Here is a 13,403-nt window from a genome sequence, read left to right as displayed (position 1 = left end):
ATGCCAGTGGCTGCAGAGCCAGTGTGAGTCCTTTGGTCCTGTGTGAGTGAGTGCCAAGGCCCTGGGTTTACCAGTGGATCGCTCCATTTGATTTAGTACAGGAAGCAAGGAAATTACATTTCAAATCCAATACGCTACATTAATTGAATTTACCTACACCATATTTGACATTTAAAATATATTGTTTTGTGTGATTTTGTTGGGATAATTTAATCTACGTATATGCATCTCTCTGTGGATTATTTTATATTTCAGAAAGGGAAACATGAACAGAAACCTGCCAGATCTCTCCCTTTATAAAGAGCTAAGGCTAACTATGTTGGTAACCTGTTTATATAATAGCAATAAGACACCTCGGGGGGTTTGTGGTATATGGCCAATATATGGCCAGCTAGGGGCTGTATCCAGGCACTCTGCATTACCTTGTGCATATCAACAGCCTTTAGCCGTCATATATTGGCCATATACCACACCCCCTCGGACTTTATTGTTTAAATGAATGTGAGTTATTCATCACTCCAGACTACCCACTGAAGGTACTGGTAGGTCAGCTACCGTAGGATGAGATGTTCTCTAGGACTTCATCAATGGGGTTATCAATGTCAGTTTAATTTAGCGTGTGCTGGAGACTACAGACGTGTTTACAGTAAGTTGGTGTTCTGCAGACAGTGGGTGTTATTTAGATGTTCATCTTCACTAGTGGATCTCCTACTATCTGAATGTGGGTCTAGTTCCAAGAGGTGGTACACTAAATGACCAAAAGTATGTGCTCATCAAACATCTCACTCCAAAATCATGGGCATTAATATGGAGTGCGTCCCCCCTTTGGTGCTATAACAGCCTCCAGTCTTCTGGAAAGGCTTTCCACTAGATGTTGGAACATTGCTGCGGGGACTTTCTTCCATTCAGCCACAAGAGCATTAGTGAGGTCGGGGACTGATGTTGGGCGATTAGGCCTGGCTCGCAGTCGGCGTTCCAATTCATCCCAAAGGTGTTCGATGGGGTTGAGGTCAAGGCTCTGTGCAGGCCAGTCACGTTCTTCCACACCGATCTCAACAATCTTCTGTATGGACCTTGCTTTGTGTACGGGGGCATTGTCATGCTGAAACAGGAAAGGGCCTTTCCCAAACTACTGCCACAAAGTTGGAAGCACAGTATCGTCTAGAATGTCATTGTATGCTGTAGCGTTAAGATTTCCCTTCACTGGATCTAAGGGGACTAGCCTGAACCATGAAACACAGCCACAGACCATTATGCCTCCTCCACCAAACTTTACAGTTAACACTATGCATTGAGGCAGGTAGCGTTCTTCTGGCATCCGCCAAACCCAGATTCATCCATCGGACTGCCAGGTGGTGAAGCATGATTCGTGTTTCCACTGCTCCAGAGTCCAATGGCGGCAGGCTTTACATCACTCCAGCCGACGCTTGGCATTACACATGGTGATTTTAGGCTTGTGTGTAACTGCTCTGCCATGGAAACCCATTTTATGAAGCTTCTGACAAACAGTTATTGTGCTGACGTTGCTTCCAGAGGCAGTTTGGAACTCAGTAGGGAGTGTTGCAACCGAGGACAGACTTCAGCACACAATGGTCCCGTTCTGTGAGCTTGTGTGGCCTACCACTTTGCGGCTATGCCGTTGTTGCTCCTAGATGTTTCGACTTCACAGAACTTACAGTTGACAGGGGCAGCTCTTGCAGAGCAGAAATTGTAAAAGGTGGCCTCCTATTATAGTGCCACGTTGAAAGTCACTGAGCTCTTCAGTAAGGCCATTCTACTACCAAAATTTGTCTTTGGAGATTGTATGGCTGTGTGCTCGATTTTTATACACTTCATACAACGGGTGTAGCTGAAATAGCCGAATCCACTCATGTGAAGGGGTGTCCACATACCTTTGTGTGTGTATTTATGTGTTAAACCATACTGTGGTAGTTTTATTTGAGAATATGTGTTCCCCATAGTATTCATTTTTGAAAACATTGAAAAATGTGTGTTGCTTGGGTGCTGAGGTGTATGTGAACGTATGTATACTATACGTATACTATACTGTGTGTTTCTGCATGTGTGTGTGGATGTGCTGCTATCTGTAAATGTCTAATAAAAGTGGCCTTGTCTGTCTTTGGTAACACACTCCCTCTCTCTCCGTGTTTGCTCAGCTCGGGACTGTTAGCAGTACAATCATCACAGCTTGGCACAACTTCTGTGACCTTCATAGGGGTTAGGGAGGCTTGTGCTCAGACTCATCTGGCTGGCTGGCAGTCTCAACATCATTCCTTCCTCATGAGTTGTCTCTATAATTTACCTCTCAGCTGTACAGAGCTGCTCCCTCAAGTCTCTCATTGGCTTGCAAGGCACTCAGTAAAATTCTGGTTCTTAAAAAATATCCCCCTCATCCAATGGGAGAAAGGCTCAGGGCAGAACAAGTCCTTCCTGTGGTAAGCTAGATTGTGTTATGTCTGAGGGAACTACAGGGCCTCTGACTGGGCTGCTGCCCCCTCCCCCATCCCTCCGTGCATGTAGAGGCCTAACCTCCCCCACGGGAAGTGCTTGTTTCCCAGCATTCAGAAATAACCAGGAGGCAGGCAGTGCTGCAACATGAGCACATTTCCTCTAGCAGGGTCTGCCAGGCTGGGGGAGTGCTCTGCTCTGCTGCTGGAATGCTGTGTGTTTCTGTTTGTGTGTCTCCAGATGGAAAGTGTGATTTTATGATAGTGGGTCTTTATAGGTATATGTGTTTAGTTCTTTCCCCTGGTTTTATGTCTGAGAGCTCTTGGGAGAATGAGTGTCTTCATGTCTATTTCACCATGCTGTTGCCCTGAGGGCAGTCCATGTCAACGCAGTGTTGTGTTGGGGTGTTCTGACATCTGACCACAACACAGACTAATGCTGTTTTCTTCACATCAGCAATCCCTGCTCTCAATATAGAACTATTGTGTAATAGGAGGGAGACCGACTTTGTCATCTGCAAAATCGTTGGCAAATCTATAGAGAAGGAATGTGGATGGAAACAGAGGAATGGCTCATGGGATTTCATGTAGTGTATGTACATAAAGATATATGAATGAGTGATGGTACAGAGCAGCATAGGCAAGATACAGTAGATGGTATCGAGTACAGTATATACATATGAGATGAGTATGTAAACAAAGTGGCATAGTTAAAGTGGCTAGTGATACGTATAAAAATCAAATCAAATCAAATCAAATTTTATTTATTTGTCACATACACATGGTTAGCAGATGTTAATGCGAGTGTAGCGAAATGCTTGTGCTTCTAGTTCCGACAATGCAGTGATAACCAACAAGTAATCTAACTAACAATTCCAAAACTACTGTCTTATACACAGTGTAAGGGGATAAGGAACATGTACATAAGGATATATGAATGAGTGATGGTACAGAGCAGCATACAGTAGATGGTATCGAGTACAGTATATACATATGAGATGAGTGTGTAGACAAAGTAAACAAAGTGGCATAGTTAAAGTGGCTAGTGATACATGTGTTACATAAGGATGCAGTCGATGATGTAGAGTACAGTATATACATATGCATATGAGATTAATAATGTAGGGTAAGTAACATTATATAAGGTAGCATTGTTTAAAGTGGCTAGTGATATATTTACATCATTTCCCATCAATTCCCATTATTAAAATGGCTGGAGTTGGGTCAGTGTCAATGACAGTGTGTTGGCAGCAGCCACTCAGTGTTAGTGGTGGCTGTTTAACAGTCTGATGGTCTTGAGATAGAAGCTGTTTTTCAGTCTCTCGGTCCCAGCTTTGATGCACCTGTACTGACCTCGCCTTCTGGATGATAGCGGGGTGAACAGGCAGTGGTTCGGGTGGTTGATGTCCTTGATGATCTTTATGGCCTTCCTGTAACAACGGGTGGTGTAGGTGTCCTGGAGGGCAGGTAGTTTGCCCCCGGTGATGCGTTGTGCAGTCCTCACTACCCTCTGGAGAGCCTTACGGTTGAGGGCGGAGCAGTTGCCGTACCAGGCGGTGATACAGCCCGCCAGGATGCTCTCGATTGTGCATCTGTAGAAGTTTGTGAGTGCTTTTGGTGACAAGCCGAATTTCTTCAGCCTCCTGAGGTTGAATAGGCGCTGCTGCGCCTTCTTCACGACGCTGTCAGTGTGAGTGGACCAATTCAGTTTGTCTGTGATGTGTATGCCGAGGAACTTAAAACTAGCTACCCTCTCCACTACTGTTCCATCGATGTGGATAGGGGGTGTTCCCTCTGCTGTTTCCTGAAGTCCACAATCATCTCCTTAGTTTTGTTGACGTTGAGTGTGAGGTTATTTTCCTGACACCACACTCCGAGGGCCCTCACCTCCTCCCTGTAGGCCGTCTCGTCGTTGTTGGTAATCAAGCCTACCACTGTTGTGTCGTCCGCAAACTTGATGATTGAGTTGGAGGCGTGCGTGGCCACGCAGTCGTGGGTGAACAGGGAGTACAGGAGAGGGCTCAGAACGCACCCTTGTGGGGCCCCCGTGTTGAGGATCAGCGGGGAGGAGATGTTGTTGCCTACCCTCACCACCTGGGGGCGGCCCGTCAGGAAGTCCAGTACCCAGTTGCACAGGGCGGGGTCGAGACCCAGGGTCTCGAGCTTGATGACGAGCTTGGAGGGTACTATGGTGTTGAATGCCGAGCTGTAGTCGATGAACAGCATTCTCACATAGGTATTCCTCTTGTCCAGGTGGGTTAGGGCAGTGTGCAGTGTGGTTGAGATTGCATCGTCTGTGGACCTATTTGGGCGGTAAGCAAATTGGAGTGGGTCTAGGGTGTCAGGTAGGGTGGAGGTGATATGGTCCTTGACTAGTCTCTCAAAGCACTTCATGATGACGGAAGTGAGTGCTACGGGGCGGTAGTCGTTTAGCTCAGTTACCTTAGCTTTCTTGGGAACAGGAACAATGGTGGCCCTCTTGAAGCATGTGGGAACAGCAGACTGGTATAGGGATTGAATGAATATGTCCGTAAACACACCGGCCAGCTGGTCTGCGCATGCTCTGAGGGCGCGGCTGGGGATGCCGTCTGGGCCTGCAGCCTTGCGAGGGTTAACACGTTTAAATGTCTTACTCACCTCGGCTGCAGTGAAGGAGAGACCGCATGTTTCCGTTGCAGGCCGTGTCAGTGGCACTGTATTGTCCTCAAAGCGGGCAAAAGTTATTTAGTCTGCCTGGGAGCAAGACATCCTGGTCCGTGACTGGGCTGGATTTCATCTTGTAGTCCGTGATTGACTGTAGACCCTGCCACATGCCTCTTGTGTCTGAGCCATTGAATTGAGATTCCACTTTGTCTCTGTACTGACGCTTAGCTTGTTTGATAGCCTTACGGAGGGAATAGCTGCACTGTTTGTATTCAGTCATGTTGCCAGACACCTTGCCCTGATTAAAAGCAGTGGTTCGCGCTTTCAGTTTCACGCGAATGCTGCCATCAATCCACGGTTTCTGGTTAGGGAATGTTTTTATCGTTGCTATGGGAACGACATCTTCGACGCACGTTCTAATGAACTCGCACACCGAATCAGCGTATTCGTCAATATTCCCATCTGACGCAATACGAAACATGTCCCAGTCCACGTGATGGAAGCAGTCTTGGAGTGTAGAGTCAGCTTGGTCTGACCAGCGTTGGACAGACCTCAGCGTGGGAGCTTCTTGTTTTAATTTCTGCCTGTAGGCAGGGATCAGCAAAATGGAGTCGTGGTCAGCTTTCCCGAAAGGGGGCGGGGCAGGGCCTTATATGCGTGCAGAAGTTAGAGTAACAATGATCCAAGGTTTTACCACCCCTGGTTGCGCAATCGATATGCTGATAAAATTTAGGGAGTCTTGTTTTCAGATTGGCTTTGTTAAAATCCCCAGCTACAATGAATGCAGCCTCCGGATAAATGTTTTCCAGTTTGCAAAGAGTTAAATAAAGTTCGTTCAGAGCCATCGATGTGTCTGCTTGGGGGGGGGATATATACGGCTTTGATTATAATTGAAGAGAATTCTCTTGGAAGATAATGCGGTCTACATTTGATTGTGAGGAATTCTAAATCAGGTGAACAGAAGGATTTGAGTTCCTGTATGTTTCCTTCATCACACCATGTCCCGTTAGTCATGAGGCATACGCCCCCGCCACTCTTCTTACCAGAGAGATGTTTGTTTCTGTCGGCGCGATGCGTGGAGAAACCCGTTGGCTGCACCGCCCTGGATAGCGTTTTCCCAGTAAGCCATGTCTCCGTAAAGCAAAGAACGTTGCAGTCTCTGATGTCCCTCTGGAATGCCACCCTTGCTCGGATTTCATCAACCTTGTTGTCGAGAGACTGGACATTGGCAAGAAGAATACTGGGAAGTGGTGCGCGATGTGCCCTTTTTCGGAGTCTGACCAGAACACCGCCGCGTTTCCCTCTTTTTCGGAGTCGTTTCCTTGGGTCGCTGCATGCGATCCATTCCGTTGTCCTGTTTGTAAGGCAGAACACGGGATCCGCGTCGCGGAAAACATATTCTTGGTCGTACTGATGGTGAGTTGACGCTGATCTTATATTCAGTAGTTCTTCTCGACTGTATGTAATGAAACCTAAGATGACCTGGGGTACTAATGTAAGAAATAACACGTAAAAAAACAAAAAACTGCATAGTTTCCTAGGAACGCGAAGCGAGGCGGCCATCTCAGTCGGCGCCGGAAGTAACATGTTGTACTCTGCATTTGAAGTATCTGATGCACCTGTGTATTACATAAGGATGCAGTAGATGATATAGAGTACAGTATATACGTATGCATATGAGATGAATAATGTAGGGTATGTAACATTATATTAGGTAGCATTGTTTAAAGTGGCTAGTGATATATTTTACATCATTTCCCATCAATTCCCATTATTAAAGCGGCTGGAGTTGAGTCGGTGTCAGTGTGTTGGCAGCAGCCACTCAATGTTAGTGGTGGCTGTTTAACAGTCTAATGGCCTTGAGAAGCTGTTTTTCAGTCTCTCGGTCCCAGCTTTGATGCACCTGTACTGACCTCGCCTTCTGGATGATAGCGGGGTGAACAGGCAGTGGCTCGGGTGGTTGTTGTCCTTGATGATCTTTATGGCCTTCCTGTAACATCTGGTGGTGTAGGTGTCCTGGAGGGCAGGTAGTTTGCCCCCGGTGATGCGTTGTGCAGACCTCACTACCCTCTGGAGAGCCTTACGGTTGTGGGCGGAGCAGTTGCTGTACCAGGTGGTGATACAGCCCGCCAGGATGCTCTCGATTGTGCATCTGTAGAAGTTTGTGAGTGCTTTTCGTGACAAGCCGAATTTCTTCAGCCTCCTGAGGTTGAAGAGGCGCTGCTGCGCCTTCTTCACGATGCTGTCTGTGTGAGTGGACCAATTCAGTTTGTCTGTGATGTATATGCCGAGGAACTTAAAACTTACTACCCTCTCCACTACTGTTCCATCGATGTGGATAGGGGGGTGTTCCCTCTGCTGTTTCCTGAAGTCCACAATCATCTCCTTAGTTTTGTTGACGTTGAGTGTGAGGTTATTTTCCTGACACCACACTCCGAGGGCCCTCACCTCCTCCCTGTAGGCCGTCTCGTCGTTGTTGGTAATCAAGCCTACCACTGTTGTGTCGTCCGCAAACTTGATGATTGAGTTGGAGGCGTGCGTGGCCACACAGTCGTGGGTGAACAGGGAGTACAGGAGAGGGCTCAGAACGCACCCTTGTGGGGCCCCAGTGTTGAGGATCAGCGGGTTGGAGATGTTGTTGCCTACCCTCACCACCTGGGGGGCGGCCCGTCAGGAAGTCCAGTACCCAGTTGCACAGGGCGGGGTCGAGACCCAGGGTCTCGAGCTTGATAACGAGCTTGGAGGGTACTATGGTGTTGAATGCCGAGCTGTAGTCGATGAACAGCATTCTCACATAGGTATTCCTCTTGTCCAGATGGGTTAGGGCAGTGTGCAGTGTGGTTGAGATTGCATCGTCTGTGGACCTATTTGGGCGGTAAGCAAATTGGAGTGGGTCTAGGGCAGGGGTGTCAAAGTCAAATGGACTGAGGGCCAAATAAAAAATTTAGCTACAAGCCGAGGGCCGGACTGTTCGAATGTTCATTGAAAATTTTTTAAATGACGCATATAGTCTAGTGAACCTAATTGAACCTACTGAAAACCTAACAAATATATTCCAATATGATCAGATAAATAAAGCAATATTTTCTTATGGCTCTGTCAGTAATCTTTAATTTACAACAGACACAAAAGACAAATTTCCTTTATATAAAAATCCCCATAACATGAACATTAAATGAAAGAAACCGGTATTCAAGGCACCATCAGTAGCCTATATTTTCTATTTTAGCAAAAGTGGGCTAAATTTACTTCAAAGAAAAAAACAATAATAGCAATTTTCTATCATCCACTCAACTGAAATATTTTAAAAATATAATTGGATTGAAATACAATAAAATAAAGTGCAAAAATCTATTAATCAAAAACAACACTTTGTTTAAGGAGAAGTAACATGCAGTGAAAACAAATATTAAACTTGAACTTTTAAACTTGAACTGAGTAAAAACTCTAAATATGTGATTGCACAGTAATGTTCACTTGTTTGAGGTTGAGGGTGATACTTGGTGGTGTCCCATCTTTTCCACAAGTTCATCAATGTTCGGGGTAAGGCTCTGAGCTGAGGAAATCCTCAGAATTGAGTGGAGGTGTTCAGCAGTAAGTCGACTTCTGTGTGATGTTTTGTTCAAGTTCATCAAAGAAAACAGTTGTTCACACAGGTATGTGCTGCCAAACATAGACAACGTTTGAGCAGCCTGGATGCGCAGCTGGGGCATTGTGTCGGGAGGAAACGGGCGAACTCCGCAGCACCCACTGCCGCATATTTTGCCCTCAGTGCATCATTGCATTGGAGGTCAATCAACTCCATTTGGAGGTTTGGTGGTGAGCTTTCCACGTCAACAGCAAATGGGTTACCGAGCAGTTCCAACCTGCTTTTTTGTGCTTCAAAGTCAGCAAATCGGCGTCGAAAGTCAGCGGCAAGCATACCTATTTTATCAGCCAACTGTGCGCTCGGGAACGCACTGGTAGAGAGCTTCTCTTTCATGGTCTGGCAGCTGGGAAAGTGGCTCAAATTTTCTTTCCGCATCTGCGTCTCCCACAGAGTCAGTTTGGTTTTAAATGCCTTCACTGTACTGTACATATCAGAGATGACACGATCCCGACCCTGCAGCTGCAAGTTCATTGCATTCAGATGACTCGTAATGTCACACAGAAAAGCCATTTCACACAGAAACATTTCGTCTCGGAGTTGTGTTGTGTCTTTCCCTTTGCTGTCCAAGAACAGACAAATCTCCTCACGAAGCTCGAAACATCTTTGAAGCACCTTTCCCTGGCTTAGCCATCGCACCTCTGTGTGATAAGGCAAATCACCATGCTCCGTTTCTAACTCCGTCAGAAATGCCTTGAACTGGCGGTGATTCAAACCTTTGGCTCTGATAAAGTTAACTGTGCGCGTGATGATGCTCATTACATGCTCCATTTTCAAGGCTTTACCGCACAACGCTTCCTGGTGTATGATACAATGATAAGCTGTCAGCTCACCTGTCGCGTTTTCCTCTTGCATCTTTTCCCGTATCTTTGCCACCAGTCCGCTCCTGTGTCCACACATCGCAGGTGCTCCGTCGGTTGTCAAACCCACGAGTTTTTCCCAAGGCAGCTCCATCTCATTTACACATCTTGACACCTCTTCATACAAATCATGCCCCGTAGTTGTGCCATGCATAGGACGTAAAGCCAAAAACTCCTCTGTCACGCTTAGGCTGGAGTCCACTCCGCGGATGAAAATTGACAACTGGGCAATGTCAGAAATGTCGGTGCTCTCATCCACAGCCAAGGAATATGCAATGAAATCTTTTCCCTTTTTCACAAGCTGCTCTTTTAGATTGATGGACAACTGGTCTACTCTCTCGGCAATGGTGTTTCTGCTCAGACTCACATTTAAAAAGAGTTGCCTTTTTTCTGGGCAAACTTCGTCACAAACTTTAATCATGCAGTTTTTGATGAAATCCCCTCCGTAAATGGCCGGGCTGATTTAGCGATCTCTTCTGCCAAAATAAAACTGGCCTTGACAGCAGCCTGGCCTTGTGATTTGGCTTTTTTGAACAGAGCCTGTCGAGATTTGAGGCCTCGTTTTAATTCCTCTGCCTTTTGTAGCCTTTGTTCCATGTCCATATTCTTGTTTTTGTCCGCGTGTTTCGTTTCATAATGTCGTCTCAGATTATACTCTTTCAGTACCGCCACACTTTCTCCACACAGAAGACACACAGGTTTTCCAGCTACCTCCGTGAACAAATACTCCGACTCCCACCTTGTTTGAAACCCCCGGTTCTCAGTGTCCACCTTCCGTTTTGCCATTTTTGATGGGTATCTGAAAGTTAATTTTACTGTGATGCTGACAACTGCTGTGCCAATAAATATTGAAATGAAGCAGCCTACTGCTCGGTGCGTCACCGTTGCATTGTGGGAAATGTAGTATTGGTGCGTGTAAAAGATCTGCGGGCTGCCGGCTTGCTGCGGTCTGCGGGCCGGTTCTAATAATAAATCAAGATCATCCCAGGGGCCGTAAAAAACCTTCTCGCGGGCCGGATGTGGCCCGCGGGCCTTGACTCTGACATATGTGTTCTAGGGTGTCAGGTAGGGTGGAGGTGATATAGTCCTTGACTAGTCAAAGCACTTCATGATGACGGAAGTGAGTGCTACGGGGCAGTAGTCGTTTAGCTCAGTTACCTTAGCTTTCTTGGGAACAGGAACAATGGTGGCCCTCTTGAAGCATGTGGGAACAGCAGACTGGTATAGGGATTGATTGAATATGTCCGTAAACACACCGGCCAGCTGGTCTGCGCATGCTCTGAGGGCACGGCTGGGGATGCCGTCTGGGCCTGCAGCCTTGCGAGGGTTAACACGTTTAAATGTTTTACTCACCTGGGCTGCAGTGAAGGAGAGTCTGCATGTTTTCGTTGCAGGCCGTGTCAGTCACACTGTATTGTCCTCAAAGCGGGCAAAAAAGTTATTTAGTCTGCCTGGGAGCAAGGCATCCTGGTCCGTGACTGGGCTGGTTTTCTTCTTGTAGTCCGTGATTGACTGTAGACCCTGCCACATACCTCTTGTGTCTGAGCTGTTGAATTGAGATTCTACTTTGTCTCTATACTGACGCTTAGCTTGTTTGATAGCCTTGCGGAGGGAATAGCTGCACTGTTTGTATTCGGTCATGTTACCAGTCACCTTGCCCTGATTAAAAGCAGTGGTTCGCGCTTTCAGTTTCACACAAATGCTGCCATCAATCCACGGTTTCTGGTTAGGGAATGTTTTAATCGTTGCTACGGGAACGACATCTTCAATGCACGTTCTAATGAACTCGCACACCGAATCAGTGTATTCGTAAATGTTGTTATCTGACGCAATACGAAACATATCCCAGACCACGTGATGGAAGCAGTCTTGGAGTGTGGAATCAGCTTGGTTGGACCAGCGTTGGACAGACCTCAGCGTGGGAGCTTCTTGTTTTAGTTTCTGTCTGTAGGCAGGGATCAACAAAATGGAGTCGTGGTCAGCTTTTCCGAAAGGAGGGCGGGGCAGGGCCTTATATGCGTCGCGGAAGTTAGAGTAACAATGATCCAAGGTTGTTCCACCCCTGGTTGTGCAATCGATATGCTGATAAAATTTAGGGAGTCTTGTTTTCGGATTAGCTTTGTTAAAATCCCCAGCTACAATGAATGCAGCCTCCAGATAAATGGATTCCAGTTTACAAAGAGTCAAATAAAGTTTGTTCAGAGCCATTGATGTGTCTGCTTGGGGGGGGAATATATACGGCTGTGATTATAATCGAAGAGAATTCTCTTGGTAGATAATGCGGTCGACATTTGATTGTGAGGAATTCTAAATCAGGTGAACAGAAGGATTTGAGTTCCTGTATGTTTCTTTGATCACACCATGTCTCGTTAGCCATAAGGCATTTCATGTAGTGTATATGGGATTTCATGTAGTGTATATGGGATTTCATGGAGTGTATATGGGATTTCATGTAGTGTATATGGGATTTCATGTAGTGTATATGGGATTTCATGTAGTGTATATGGGATTTCATGGAGTGTATATGGGATTTCATGTAGTGTTTATGGGATTTCATGTAGTGTATATGGGATTTCATGTAGTGTATATGGGATTTCATGGAGTGTATATGGGATTCCTAGTAGTGTATATGAGATTTCATGTAGTGTATATGGGATTTCATGGAGTGTATATGGGATTTCATGGAGTGTATATGGGATTTCATGGAGTGTATATGGGATTTCATGTAGTGTATATGGGATTTCATGTAGTGTATATGGGATTTCATGGAGTGTATATGGGATTTCATGGAGTGTATATGGGATTTCATGGAGTGTATATGGGATTTCATGTAGTGTATATGAGATTTCATGTAGTGTATATGGGATTTCATGGAGTGTATATGGGATTTCATGTAGTGTATATGGGATTTCATGGAGTGTATATGGGATTTCATGTAGTGTATATGGGATTTCATGGAGTGTATATGGGATTTCATGGAGTGTATATGGGATTTCATGGAGTGTATATGGGATTTCATGGAGTGTATATGGGATTTCATGGAGTGTATATGGGATTTCATGTAGTGTATATGGGATTTCATGTAGTGTATATGGGATTTCATGTAGTGTATATGGGATTTCATGTAGTGTATATGGGATTTCATGTAGTGTATATGGGATTTCATGTAGTGTATATGGGATTTCATGTAGTGTATATGGGATTTCATGGAGTGTATATGGGATTTCATGTAGTGTATATGGGATTTCATGATTTAGTGTATATGGGATTTCATGGAGTGTATATGGGATTTCATGTAGTGTATATGGGATTTCATGTAGTGTATATGGGATTTCATGTAGTGTATATGGGATTTCATGTAGTGTATATGGGATTTCATGTAGTGTATATGGGATTTCATGTAGTGTATATGGGATTTCATGGAGTGTATATGGGATTTCATGGAGTGTATATGGGATTTCATGGAGTGTATATGGGATTTCATGGAGTGTATATGGGATTTCATGGAGTGTATATGGGATTTCATGGAGTGTATATGGGTGGAGTGTATATGGGATTTCATGGAGTGTATATGGGATTTCATGGAGTGTATATGGGATTTCATGGAGTGTATATGGGATTTCATGGAGTGTATATGGGATTTCATGGAGTGTATATGGGATTTCATGGAGTGTATATGGGATTTCATGGAGTGTATATGGGATTTCATGGAGTGTATATGGGATTTCATGTAGTGTATATGAGATTTCATGTAGTGTATATGGGATTTCATGGAGTGTATATGGGATTTCATGGAGTGTATATGGG

General features: G+C 45.4%; 1 protein-coding gene and 1 pseudogene across 1 annotated transcript in view; one reads left to right on the top strand and one right to left on the bottom strand.

Annotated features, from left to right (window-relative positions):
- LOC124035640 (anoctamin-5-like) overlaps nucleotides 1–13,403 on the top strand; it is a 37,416-nt gene that overhangs the window by 9,356 nt on the left and 14,657 nt on the right. The window lies entirely within an intron of this gene.
- On the bottom strand, nucleotides 8,564–10,382 carry LOC124035644 (annotated as a pseudogene).

The sequence above is a fragment of the Oncorhynchus gorbuscha genome, linkage group LG05 (assembly GCF_021184085.1).
Source record: "Oncorhynchus gorbuscha isolate QuinsamMale2020 ecotype Even-year linkage group LG05, OgorEven_v1.0, whole genome shotgun sequence".
NCBI classification, from domain to species: Eukaryota; Metazoa; Chordata; class Actinopteri; order Salmoniformes; family Salmonidae; genus Oncorhynchus; species Oncorhynchus gorbuscha.
The sequence above is the reverse complement of the archived record's forward strand: the minus strand, read 5'-3'. Positions and strand labels throughout refer to the sequence as shown.